The following is a 15193-nucleotide window of genomic DNA, read 5'->3' on the forward strand; positions in this document are numbered from 1 at the left end:
AATGATAAAACATGTGATATTATATATATAATAAATGAAAGGAAAGGATAGTGATTGCATGCAATAAGTTTGTTTTTCTCAGTTTGATTAACTGCTGTTGTTATTGTTTTTTGTTTTTTGTTATGTTATTATACAAAGCTCCGAGGATACAATATCGACGTGACTCCCTGTGCACGGATCTGATTTGCTATACAAACGAACTATACGTGGTACACAAATGATCTGATGCTCGGATAAAATGACCTTGTTTTGCCTTCTGCTAAAAAGACACACACACACACACACACGCACACACACACACACGTGAACGCTCAAAGAATGTAAGTGATGACTTGGTCGAGATGGGATAATGAGGTAGGTAGTATACGAGACTGTATATATTTTTCATTGCTCAGAACAAAAAAAAAAAGGAACAAAAATCCTACACAGAGAGAATAAAGGGAAATATTTTATGACACCTGCACTAGCAGTAAAGGTGTTTTGCACTATTTTTCCCTGCTCGTGACACGGCTTTTGTCGACTGTGACGTCAGCTAATGGACGGTCGACCGACAGAATGCTGGAGTAAGCTACTTTAATGTACGGAGAACCTCATATTCATCGGAACGTCGCATTCCTTTGGTGCGTCTTTTCAATGACTTAATTCAAATTTTACTTGCAAGAGGAAAGTAACGTTCCTTTTATACTGGGGTGTACCGAAATACTGATATCTGTAGATTCGGCTACTTTCTCAGTGTTAACGTTTCAAACGTGGTCATCATTATCAACATCCAAATAGCATCACATTCACATACACGAGCGCGCATACACACAGAATCATACATACACACGCCCACACAAACGATTACATAGAGCATTCCCCGATGAAAATTGTGTTGATGTTACCAGTGTTGATTTTGAAACTAATGACGCTATGAAAACGGCAACTGCTCCTCCTACGCTTTATGGCGACAGGAAAGTGTACCTGTACTTTTAACAGCAATACCCCCTCCCCCCCCCAAAAAAAAAAAAAGAAGAAGAAAAAAAGAATAAAAGAAAAAACGATGATCACAAGGGCGACTAAATAAGTAATTCTTGTGCATCCCATAGCTGATATCCCTGGCCTCTCGTGTTTGACTTTGTTGTAAAATCATCGTCAAGGATAACATTTCGGATCGATATTTGAGCAATCAACTCCAAATATGTTCACCCTTCCCATGTAATTAAGTAACAACGCCTATCATGGACACGGTTAAATTGTCTATTAAAGCCTGCTTTTTCTCTTTCTTTCATCTATTATTATAGACTTGTCAATACATTGCTGACGGCTACGTAATGATACTGCTGTCGCTGTAGGAATTGTCTATTTTGACTCTTGTTTTAACTTCCTTACCTGGGAGTTAGTTAAGCCTTGCGATTATAAGAATACCTTTAAATAAAACAGGTCAATGACCAGACTATTTGACAAACAATGCTGTGTCTATAAACGAATGCAAAAATCGACTTCATAACCAGCGAGAAAGGGCGAGATAAGCTGCTCTATAGGAAATGGTTACAAATACATTAAAATAATCAATTATACATACATACATATATATATATATATATATATATATATATATATATATATATATATATATATATATATATATATATATATATATATTCTTCCCAGGTTCTATATATTCCAGTAAATCTTTGCAATAGGGTGCTTTACTCAGATTGATTCATACTGCCATTTGACACCAAAATGATGATTATTATTTGTTGTTGTTGTTGTTTTCGTTTGTATTCGTAAGGGAGGTATTATCTTTGTCTGTGCGGGATTACCTCAATTTTATGACCATTCTAATAGCTTTCCTCCTTTCTGGATAATCAAGGTGATTCTTCCAGTTTTCATAAATATATTTCCACCTGTTTGCACTTACCTGCTGTTACCCCCGTTTCCCCTTTCTCCTCATTTACAGACCCTTTGTAGTCTGCTTTAAACATGGGACCACTACAAATTTAACGGGTCATTTCAAACCTCCTCCCACACATGACCCCTTTAATAAAGATTGCGTTTCAACTATTCTATTCTGAAAGTCTTTGCCGAGTGTACGCTCATCTTTATACGCGTCTATCATTTTTTTTTTTGACCGCCTCTTCTGATTGAGGACTTGCGGCGGATTAATTGGTCTCGAGTGGACCCCACTTAAGTCTGTGTTGTGATGTCGCCACCCGCTAACACTGAACAAATATCGTCATATCGCTGCATGGTCAGCCTGAGATTGTGCGTTGGAATAAAAGCCGTTACCAAGCAGACTGCACTCACCCCGTGCAGGTCCTGGGAGACGTTGACCTGCCTTCTTGTCTTTGTTTCTTCTATCCACATTTCTCTCTGTCTCTCTTCCTTTCTCTATATCTTTCTATCTTTCTCTTTTCTAGCTGTATCTACCCATCCAGGAGTCATGTCTGTGAGTGTGTGTGTGTGTGTGTGTGTGTTTGTGTGTGCCCGCGCGCGCCAAGTTTTGCGTCACGCGTCAAGATCTGTAATAGTACGATTCATCTATACCGATCCACAGTCATGTTGGCATCCGTTCGTGCCCTCTTAGCTAGCGGAAATCTATTAATGGTATGCTAAAAGTACACAACATTCACACATTCACACTGTTAATCACATACACACACGCGGACACATACATACAATCAAACACATATACACACACCCACACACACACACACACACACACACACACACACACACACACATACACTTACACAACCTGACACGAACGGAATGTATGACGTCGATCTTGCGTTCTTTTTAAGATTCTGATATCGTTTGTACTCACGACGGTTCATGACGGTGCTGGGAAGAAAAGTGATGAATTTACTGTATCTATATCACTAGCGGCTACCTTTATCTGCAGCAATGAGAGAAACGAACCAGTTGAATTCTTTCACTCGTTTCTGGTTTTGATGATGGTGTGCGTGTTTTTGTTGTTGTTGTTGTTGTTGTTTGTTTTTTTTTTTTTACAAGCTGACTGTCACTGAAAACTCTTTGCCATCGACCCGTACATGTGAATTTATAGAGTCTTCTCGTTTTTCCCGCGTTTGCAATGGGTGGCACGACACATGGAATTTACGGCATGTGAAGTTGGCGGGAATTCTCATCGGACAAGCCATGAGCACACTGCGCCACTCAGATAGTATTTCCCTCCTCCGAGGTGTACCCTATGACGATCTTCCCTTCACGAATCCTTCGTTTGATGATCACGCTGTTTCTGTCTATCGTGTAGATGATTACTTTACAGCCGCAATTAATCATATTAGTCTTGCGTCTAGACAATTTATTATTTATTCGTCAAAATTCGGGAAAGACGTAATAAGATGTACTAGAATCAGTTAGTGTTTATTGATATTAATACATTACCATGTATGAACATTTCATATCTTTCGCGGTTAGTAAAATTCCTTCTCTTTTATCAATTTCTACAGGTGGCTTTCCTGTCTTATATCAAGTATGGGATTGTTTTAAAAGTCCAGAACTCTACTAGCGCATACATATTTGTCGTTTATACATCTTCACCTTTGATAGACCCTACAACGCGTATCAAAGCAGTTGGATGTTAAACATCATCTCAACCCCCATGAATTATATCATTATATAATGCATTTGAAGTAGAAAGTGGTGAACGCGATGACACTATAGAATTGAATGACCCTACGCAAAATAACATTGATAACAATGAAACCGAAAGCAGGCCCCGAACAACGATGCCAAATACCATTTGACTAAGTAAAACTTGATGCGAAATTCCGTCAGAATTGGAATGCCATCATTTGAACAGATAATTTGCTCCTGCTTGAAGTAGATATAAACTGAATTAAATTGAATGGAACAGTTGCATTTATGATCAAACTCCTGACCAAATGACAGACTTGTTTCTGATTGACCATAATAAAAGTACAAAGCGAGAAAATAAAGAACACAACAGATAATCAAAAGAAGGGAAAATCCAAAGATAATTGAAATATCAACACATCAATGAAATAAGTGTACATCTGACAAAAATAAAGATAGTCAGAATGTGTAAAAAAAAAAAAAAAATAAGCCCCATGATTTATGCCAGGTTTATGCCTAATAAAGACTGTCATATAACATCAGATATTATGTAGGTCCTATGTATGATGTATTTTACATACATAAAGATAAAAAGATAGATCGACAGATTGATAGATATGATAGTGATTCTGCACGTTTTTTTTTTGTTTTGTTTGCTTACTATCTCTTTCTCATTAGATAAAATATCTCGTGCTCTAAAAAACACACACACACACACACACACAAAAAACAATCACCGGACCGAAGAATACTGATACATCTAAAAGAAAAAGAATACGGTTTTTAACTTGTTTATCAATATGAAGGTAATAATTACTTGACATTAACTCCATCTTGATAGAGGAGAGCGAGTGGGCGCGTATGTTCGAATTTTATGTGTACGGGTTCACTGAGCGAATTGCATTCTTTCATGCGCTTTGATGCCTCCATTTTCAAGATGCTGATACCAAATTCATGAATGCAGATGGACTAAAAATATTCGAAGTAGGGGTGACTCCGAGGGCTTTTGTCGGCAGAACTGCGTTTCACCTCATCACTGAAATTTCTTGGAGATAATAATCTCGAAGCGTTTCGCATGGACGCGCAAATGGTTCTCGATGAATACTGTGATGACCGCAGCATCAGTGGGCACGCACACAAAAAACAAAAACAAAAGCAAAACATCGATAGAAACAAGCAAGCGATAAGAAAGAAAAAAAAAAGTCATTTGAAACCGACGGTTTCCACAAGTACAATCCACTTGCGTTGCTCCTGTGAGTTTTAGTCTGTAGCATTTGCTTCTTTCAAATATAAGTGAAAACAGCATAGTATTATACACATCGTGATTATTATCATTATTATTATTATTATTATTATTATTGTTATTATTATTATTACTATTATTTTATTATTATTATTATTATCATTATCATTATCATTATTATTATTGTTATTATTATTATTATTATTATTATTATCATTATCATCGTCATTGTATTATTATTGATATCGTTACTACTACTACTACTACTACTACTACTACTACTACTACTACTAATTTCAAAATCATTGTCATAACAATTGATTTTTGTGTAATCTGTGAGAGAAGATGTAATATACATGCATATATATATTGACTTATTCGTCTGCTAAACATGTCTTTCCAGTGAGCCGAATTCTGTTCATAAAGCTCTCATTTAGGAATGAAGGTGAATATATCTGCTCGTGATAATATAACACAACACAGGCTGTTCCACTCACCTCCTCTTTTCAGATATGAACGTGGGCGTAATCATTTGAAGGGCATGAAACATTCATAGAAACAACAACACCCACACACACACACACACACACACACACACACACACATACACACACACACACACACACACACACACACAAGTTGTTCGAATTTAAGAAAACAAATAACTTGATCATCCTGTCTTCTTGTGATGCAAGAATGTGAGAGGGTAAACGAATGATATAAGACTGTGTGTGTGTGTGTGTGTGTGCTTTCTGCCAAAAATTAACCCCTGATCAGGGCTCTCTTTCATAAAAGATGTTAGGATAGCAACTTTTGCTGGAATGACAACTTCCAATACCAACAGCCAATCAGGGAGCTGGATTCTTGCCGTTACCATGACAATTGCCATCCCATTGCAGCAAGAGTTGCTACTCAGTATCATATTTTTTTTTTTTTTTTTTAATGAAACGGGGCCCTGATGCAAGCTGCATATATGTCCGCTCTGTAATCCTACATAAGACCCTTTAAAAGTGCACAGGTATCTTAATGATGAACTTTGTGTGTGAAGTACTAGCAATGCAGAGAATCTAAATTTTTCATAAATGTTGATTCATTGTTTCGTAGCTATTTCATTTTCAGTCCCTGACTCTTCAGATCAATGGAATCCACAGTATAGATCTGTCTGTCAGTTTGTGACGTAGAAGAAAATAGTAATCACAAGACATAGATGAATTGATAAATGAATGAATGAATGAATAAATAAATATATAAATAAATAATAAGATAATCAAGTGAATAGATATGTAAATAATAAATAAATAGATAAATAAATAATTAACCAGATACAGCAGCCTAAGTCTAAAATTCTTGTACAGGGTTATTATCGACGTGTTTGCTTTGACCATAAAACTAACGGAGGCTAAGTTGAGGAACTAGAAGAGGTTTCTCTTTTTTTTTTTATTTGCTTCTCATTTTTTTTTCTTATAAGCATATCTGTACATACATATATAGAGCTTACATATACATACACACAGAATATATCTAATTCATAATGTAAACCAACGCGATGGGATCACATATTGTTTTAGTATGTACGCAAGGTCTGTTTTTTGTTTCTCTTTTGGCCATTATCATATTCATTTAGTCATTATTCAAAGACAATGTGGGCCAACCTAAATGCAAAACACGTGTTTGTGTGTGTCAGCGTGTGAACGTTTGCGTGTATGTGTGTGTGTGTGTGTGTGTGTGTGTGTCTTTCATTTTTTTTTTCACCGTGATTTGAATGCACTAAATCCAATTGGATTGCGCAAGATCTGTTTCATTCAAAATCGTTGCATTTCCATGGCGCCATTTTTCTTCTTTAGATACAGCTACTTTTCATATTAAACACTGAATAAAGTTTATCTGATTCTCGTCTTGTCACCACTGACAAAGGTTAAGACGTCAATAATTTGCTTGATATCTTTAAACTATTTTCTATCCAGATTCCAAAATCCAAGAACGATTCGGAGTTTTAATCGTATGCCTTGCTCTTTAGAAAAGCGTGTCACAAGGTCATGTCAGTGGTGTTTTGAACGCTTTTTGATGCCTTGTCGTCTGTATTCTTGAGTGTATTCCATGTCAACGCCGATTTTCAGTGGCAGGTTTGGTATCATTTTTGTGTTACGTTATTGTATCTTATTATGACGTTGGTAGATCATAGAGAAATCATAGAGATTGAGGACGAATTTGACTACACCAAACTTAGAAAATTGGTGTTTAAATGGGAGCCTGTATACAGTTTAAATGGTGACAAGTCAAATACATGTTAAATTGCAAGAAGTTATTTTCAACAAAAGACCAAAAACACATTATGCTAGCTGCGTGCTAAGAGGACCTCTGTTTGTGTTTCATGTCGAGAATGTTTGGACGCGTTACAGGCGTGATTACAGGGTAATACATCGACAGAATCTGCCGCGGTTGTGACATCCTGAAAAGGAAAAAGAAAGTTTATTCGAACCTTTCTCCAAGTCGAGAACTTAGAAGAGAAAATGAAAGTAATCTGTTAAACTCGAATTTCAACTGCAGAGGTGCATTCTCGCACTTCGCCAACATCAAGGGCAAATGTTCCATTTAGAAAGAACGAGGACGCAGCGCGCTCCCTCTGACAAGAATAATTAACGTTGGTGAACGCAGCATCCCTAACAACCGGGGCGAGATGTATTCCGCCACCCGCAGCTCTGGGGAGAAAAAGTACACCTCCCTAATTCTATCGGGGCGTAGCTCCTTACGCCTACGTGACGGGTCGCAATGCACTTGTCAAAGAAAGCTTGGATTATGCCAGGTTTTCCCCCTTCTTCTTCTCCCCTCCTCCTCCTCGTCGTCTCTAAGACTTATCCACAATGTTAACATCCCGTGGGAGGCTTCGATGGTAATTGGCGGAGGGCTACAAAGTCATGTGTAGCAGCAAAGGCAGACAAATTGTGACTCAATTTCATATCCCACAAGACTACAACATACTTACCCCTTCCCAAATGTCTTGGTGTGATTCCTTATATCCACCGCGAAACAGACATGGCGATCTAGACGAGCGAATATTAAAGCTCTTTTTTTTTGTTTAAAAGGAGAACATTCTAATATCGTTATGCGCGATGAATACAATGAAGGTTATTAAGGTGTGGGAAGGGCAAAAAAACAAAGAAAAACATGCATACAGTGTTTTTTTTTTTCTTTTTCTTTCATTTGAAGAGGCGTATCTTGAAACTGCTTCAGTAACGACAAGGCATTTGATCACAGATACAGTACTATAGTTGAAAGGGCTTATTAAAAAGTGACAGCAAAATAAATTGGTTTCAGCGCTGGAGTGATGAGGTCTTTACTTTGAGATATTTCACTCACACCTATCAGATGCCGAAGAAATACTGCGACGAGAATTAGATGCACAGAGAAAGACAAAATATTATAAGGAAAGTTATCAAAAAAAAAGTCGTTTGATTGAATCACCTTGGTTTAACATATTTTCATGATAATATATGTCTACCATATAAGCACACACACACACACACACACACACACACACACACACACATATATATATATATATATATATATATATATATATTATATTGAGTAGGTTGTCCGTCGTGTTGGCGTGATAAGATAAAAAACAGAACTGGAACAAAGTTAAAGTTTATGCTGTATTCACCATCAGTTTGTTTCAGCACACAAATTTTCGAGCGATTCGCTCTTTCTCATGTGTTGATACACTTTTTGTTCTTATCATATGTATACATTATATATATATATATATATATATATATATATATATTTATATATACATACAATTTTTTATCATCATGTATATGTGTGATACTGTAATTGTATTTTGTGTTTGAAATGAAATAGATGAAATAAAATATATCTCTATAGTGGTTGTAGTTTATTGGCCTGACCTCTAGAAGCGAAAAAAAGAGAGCTAAATCTCTATACATTCCAGGGAGATCACCTGACATCATTGGTGCCCGCTGATCAAAAAGACCCGTGGAGGTCATCATTATAAGTATCCAAAGCCGGAATTAACAAGAGTCCGTCAACATTTCAAATGAATTTGGCAATGCCGTCAATATAAATGTCGGCTGTCAGTAGCAATTCATTTCAGGGAAGAACGCTGCGTTCATTTTGAGGTCAGCAATAATCATGAGCAATATACATGTGTTTATGATAACTATAACTCGATATCTACCTAAGATAGCACTAGCACACGAACATTTCGTTCAGTTTAGTTTTGTTTCCTATCCTTCTTTTCAAACAAAACGACGCACGCAGAATGTGCGGAATGATGGGTTGTCCACAGCTACTAGTTTCAGCTAGAGAATGCATTCGTAATTTTTCCTTAATATCATCAATTGTTACGGATGGTTTAGATATTGAATACCCTCTCCAGGCACACGTGCGTGCGCGCAAGGACACAACACGTACGCATGCGTGCACACGTACAGGCACGTGAGTTTTAGCCGTGCACTTGAACCAAAATATACTTGGCAACTCCCATTGTGAGGTACATAATGATGGATGATCATGCTAATAACGAACCAACTTAAAAAGGGCCCTCTGTTTAACAGAATTCAAATTGATCTTCACGAACGTCTAAGGCGAATCTTTCTTTTTACTGCACCCTACAGTTGAATCTGTACAGTTTAGTTCTGTCACTGATCGAGTTGCACTCTCCCTATATTACAGTATAGCCCCACGCGTTGGTATTCATGTTAACATCTCTTTGTGCTGCTGACAAGAGCGTTCGGCTCTTCATTATGAAGTTTGACGGGAAAGCAGAGGGGTTCTGCGGCAGCTGATACGACTAAGGTTACAGCAGCGGGAGCGAGGATCGCGGGGACGCGTGTATGTTTTGGGGGCGGACGGATTAGCCCTGGGTCACTTCTACTTAATTAGAAAAATGTCTCCCTGCCTCTGTTTGTGCCGGACTTATCGCAAATGATAATGATAAAGGCATGACCATCAATAGTCAGTGAGTTCATAGACGTGAAGGCTCCCTTGAATGGATAGAAATAACAGTTGGAGATTATACAGCGAGAAGACAGTGTTTGCTTGAAGTAGTTCTTTTTTGACTGATAAACGTGAGATACGATGCAGCCTAGCGACAGTACTAGAATACAAGTAAACTCGATACATTTGTGCTGACGACGACTAATGTACAAGCAATATATATCGAATGTACGTGTTCGTACAAACCGAATTTTTTAGTTTAGCTTTGTTTTGTTGTTTGTTCATTTTCCTCTTTGATAAGTTTAGCATTTGCAATTATCAACTAACAAAATGCAGTGCACGTGACATGAAAGAATCAATGAAAATTAAGACTAAATTTGATGCTGAAATATACCTTACCATACCTGCATCAGCGGTCTCAAACATACAAATATACACAAGTAAACACGCGCACACACTGACATGAATAGACATAGTACTGGTAGTAATAGTGTATTGTTGCTTTATGTGTATGTATACTGGTTGACCAGATTATTAGAGAAGTTTCTATTTGGTATAGCTACATTACATGCATGTGAAAGGAAAAAACTCACCCAATCCAGAATGTTCTAGAAAGTGCCTATACATATTGAAAAAATTGGGTGATGCAATACATGCACTGACCTTGTAGCCCAATGTGATTGGTAGTTATTTCAAGGTACAAGTAGGATGTTATGCACATAACTAGACAGGAAGTCAGAGTATCTGGAGTGGAAGGCTCTTGAACTTGCAAATATGGATCCCCAGATTGGAGAGAACTACAGAGCCTTCAAGAAAAGGTGAAGGTAACTATATAAGCCGCAGAAATTTTTGAAGTACTCAACACCTCTGCTGTGGGAAGTTACGTCACTTCTGGCTCTGTAGCGACTTGTTATAGTCAGTCCTGTGTTACCTGCTGACCTGCTTTGTCGAGATAAGGCCTGAGAGACATATTGCCTGTTGATAAACAGCTGAACGTTAGTTTTTTTGGTTCTCTATCTCTTTGTGCGATCATTCTCAGTGTGATTTTGGTCGGAACAACAACAACAACAACACACACACACACACACACACACACACACTCAAATAACAGTTCACTGATGTGTTTAGACTCTCCCAAAAGATCATTATGGCAATACTGATTTGAAAGGTCAGTTTGGGTCTCCTGTTCTCTCTCTCCCTCTCTCTAATTCACCCATTTCCTGTCTTCCTCTGTCACATGTGAGTCATACATCATACTATTTTCTTAAAACGATTAAACTTGAAAGAAAACAGTACAGCATTGGTTACTTTGATTCGAAAAATTGGACATTTCTCTCAAGCGGCTACTGTTAAAAAAAAAAAAGAGCAAGAAAGAGAAAAAGAAAACGGAAGGAAAAGCCCTTCCTTCAACAGCATATTTTATTTCAATCTTTTGGCAAATCTGCCTACTGCTTGCTGTCGTGAAATCAAATTACGCTGGAAAATTGCACGCAAAATGAAAAGTGATGCAGAATTGGTGGTGGTTTTTCCTTAGAGGTGAGTCAGTATTGCTTCACTTTGTTCGAATTTCTCCCCTAAAAAGAAGAAAAAAACAACAACGTTGTACAGAAATTCCTATATATTGCATTGTGGATAGGAAAAAAGTACAAAGCAGGTAAGGTTCACATTAAGTTCACAAAAAAGAAGTTTTCTGAGCCCGTCATGATTACAGTAACATCTAAGGGGAGGGAAAGAAATGATCTACGGCCTTGGAAGACGACTTTTTTTTTTTCTCTGGCAAGAGATAATTCAATCGTGCTTTTCGAAGCCCGAAGCCTTTGGGCATGGTGGTCAAACTACTTTGTTCTCGCTGGGACTTGCATAATTTGGTTTGTTTTTGCCTTTCTCGAGTTGTGACGTATAGCTGTATGCTGACGACAGAGAGTCGATTTCAATTCTTGCCTCCGATCTATCACTTCCCTTTGAAGCATCAGTCCTTCTTCCTTTTCTATTCTTTAATTTTTGTTTCACTCTCCCTTCCCCCTCTCAGCTCTCTCTCTCTCTCTCTCTCTCTCTCTTTATCTCTTTTTCTAAGTTTTCCTGTGTCTCGACAATGTCATACCAGCGTTGACTTCTACTTAAAACGAAACGAATTTACGAAATAAGGCTTATTCGTCTCTAATTGACCTCTGTCTTCCTTAGCTATCAAACTCCCTCCCTCTCTCTCTCCCTCCCCTGTTCTATTTTCTTCTTTCTATCTTCTCTCGTCCCCTTTTCCTCTTTCATTTTGTCCATCTTCTTTTTTTTATTTCTTTTACCTTTTCCTCGTGTTTTTCTTTTTTTTTTTCTCACACGGTCTTTCTCAGCGGCCTTTCTTTTTTAGTGTCTGTGCTTCTGTCTCTTTCTATTTCTCTTTGAACGTCGTCCTACATTCGGGTCCAAGCATCAATCAACGGGCAGGTAGCAGGCTGAATCTGGGTTAGGGGTGTTCACCGCCTCTAAACGCCCGTCCACTTATGTACCCGAGTGGCGCTAGACGTGGACATCCTGACAACTCTTGGGAGGTACGTGGTACGTTTTTTCCTCAAAGGCTTAATCGATTTCCCACCCATATCATAGTTTGTTAAGTTGTTTTTGCACCTGACATCACTGGTCCTGCGATTAGACTACGTGGACCATATCATGTCAGAGTCCATGGAGAATATCTTTCACGTTCGATAAATATCACTTTTGACATCTGGTCGTATTTGGGAAAGATATGCATCAGCTTCTTTTCCCATTTCGATGGATTCTGGTAATGATGATGAGCTAGCTAGCAAGCAGCCTCAAAACACAACGGTAATTCATCATTGCACAGGTTCATGTTGGTTGCGTGCGAACACAAAAGTCACGGGAAATGAGAAACATGTCTTTAAAAATGTCTTGACTAAGTAAGACTTACACCCTAATTTGCAGTTTCTAAAGGCGAAAGGGAAAATAACGAAACGAAACCATGAAACGAAAGGTTGACGACATACAATGTTCGTGATATTCAGGTGAAGCATGATACGTACTGACTTCTGTTGTTAACAAAGTCTCCCTCTCTCCCCCCTCGTATTGAAGTTCTACATGATCATTTTATTCATTAACCACTTAGGATAACTGATCATTTTCTTGTTTTTTCTTGCTATAGCAACAATCCAGTTTCAAACATACCAGTATATTAATCCTCTCCCTAAACGTAACTTAACAGACGAATTTCTGATTCCCAATTACAATTTCAAAATGGAAGGAACATACTTTAAAGTAATGCTAAAATAGTCTCATTACAGGAACGTAAAAGGTGGATTGGAATTAATTTGTTTCTGGTCGACCTTCCCGTATAGTTGACTGCAACATGGATTCTTAGCAAAAAATACATAATAGGAAAAGTACGTATAACAGTTATGTCATGTTATGCTACCAACACAACAGGCATTGCATCGACCAGATTTGAGGCTCGTCACGACATCGAAGAACCTCGTTAAAATGGTTTGTGTTTCATCTCGCGACGCATTTCTTATCTTCCCTGGTGGCCCAGATTTATTCTCCGAGTCATTGCAAAGGCAAAGTGAATTCAGTATCTCCTAACAGGTCTTGGAAACCAAGATGTGTAATTGACTTCGCCCCGTCTTCTTCAGGGAAAAACACATTCAGCAGGTTGAAATCAGCAATCTATATTATAATCTCTAATTTCTGGAGTGATCCTTGCACAATCATCTGGGAGTCATAACTTGATTCAACTCTGCTTTCGCTAGTGTCCGAACAATCGCACCAAAAATGTGTTGATAACGTCCTCGAGCATTAACTTTAAATAATGTGAATATCGTGGCTAAAATAGACCAAACAACCAGCAAAAAGGTATACCTGGATTTTGTTCAGAAATTACCAACAACAAAGAAGAAAGAAACGAAGATCAACGGCAAGAAAGAACCGAAAACAAAAACGAAACACTAATTCTACATGTTCCAGTTTACCATCTAACATAATATAAGCCATGAAACGGTGCAACGGAAACATTTGTACTGCTGAGTTGCCGTCGTCTTATTAGGAGCTGGTTGAAAATTGATAATGTGAAATGATGCTGTTTCAGAGTGAGGACAAATGGTTTGGGTGATAGTCTTGCAGTCAAAGAGAAAGCCGAGATATCTGAACCACGTACTACTTCGTCCGCGTTTCTCCTGTTTTTCTTTTTTTTTTGTTTCGTTTGTCATCTGTGTGTGTGTGTGTGTGTGTGCGTGTGTGTGTTTTTTTCTTTGTACAAACGGAAACCAGAAGTTTAGCGATATTCGCAGTTCCACATCGAGAAAACCGGAAAGATACCATCTTCCGAATAACAGCAACATCAATCGTAATAAGTGCACGTGAGACCATTCAAATATGAAACATTGTCTGATTATTCTTACCTGACACTGTTGACTGTCTGGGACTTCTTGATGGCACACGGTAATCAAGTTATGGTCGCGTTAGGTACCTTCTCTTTCTCGTTAAACAGAACCGCACGCCTTCTCTGTTCAACCAACTGCTACTCTTTCTTTTCTTTGCCCGCGGCGTCTTTGCCAAGTTGCTGCTTCGACACTTATATCCGGCACCTGAAGATTGCTTTGGAATCTCTTCTCTCAAAGTGATTCGTCTCTCGCTGTCTGTTTCTCTGCTTTTTTTTCTCTCTCTCTCTCTCTTCTGTTCTTGCCCTCAGCCGATGCAGCGTTCCTACAAAATTGACTTAATGTTCACTGCAGTTGATGGTCAGTCGGTGCTTGGACGGGAGATAAATACGCCGCTCGCCTACTTGACTTATTCGTCGGTCGATCACGCATTGGATGCCTCGCGCCATCCCCGCCAGACTTTATTGCCGCCGCATCAAGGGGTTTTGCGAGCACTGGCACATCGGAGCGATCCGATTGGTCGGTCCTCCGTCAAGTGACTAGCTACGTCATCAAATACTACCCACTATACTTTTTTTGGAGCACAATGTCAGATGTTTCATCAATGGACTATGTTTAGTGTAGTGAAAACGCGCGTGAAATGAAGGAGTCTGCAGAGTTACAAAAAAAAAAGAAAAAAAATCACCCATCCCCTCTCTTCCGACTAAAAATTCCACCTATTCTCTCTCCCTCTCTCTCGACTCTCTCTCTTTCCTTGTAACTCATTCACTCACTCTATTTCTTCTGAGTTATATTCCTTTTCTCAATATCCTTGAGGAGTGTTATGGACAAATTTTCACTCCTACATCTAGTATATATATGTGATAAAAACCTAAAATGGCAACAGATCTAAAAACGCTTTATCCTGGCGAGGAAAGCGCATGATTTAGAAACAACACACCAAACAGGTTAGTCATCGCATTCTTCATGAGCGACCAGGATGCGATGTGATGTTAGATTAAAATCCGTTTCTGAAGCAGAG

The 15193-nt window shown here is 38.3% G+C and overlaps 1 protein-coding gene across 1 annotated transcript in view; it reads right to left on the reverse strand.

Moving 5' to 3' along the window:
- LOC140235579 (uncharacterized) overlaps window positions 1-14431 on the reverse strand; it is a 70464-nt gene extending 56033 nt beyond the window's left edge. Inside the window, exon 1 of the mRNA XM_072315584.1 lies at window positions 14194-14431. The gene's annotated coding sequence lies outside the window, so the exon portion shown is untranslated. The remainder of the gene's footprint in view (window positions 1-14193) is intronic.
- Window positions 14432-15193: the final 762 nt, after the last annotated feature.

This window comes from Diadema setosum, chromosome 12 (genome assembly GCF_964275005.1).
Source record: "Diadema setosum chromosome 12, eeDiaSeto1, whole genome shotgun sequence".
NCBI classification, from domain to species: Eukaryota; Metazoa; Echinodermata; class Echinoidea; order Diadematoida; family Diadematidae; genus Diadema; species Diadema setosum.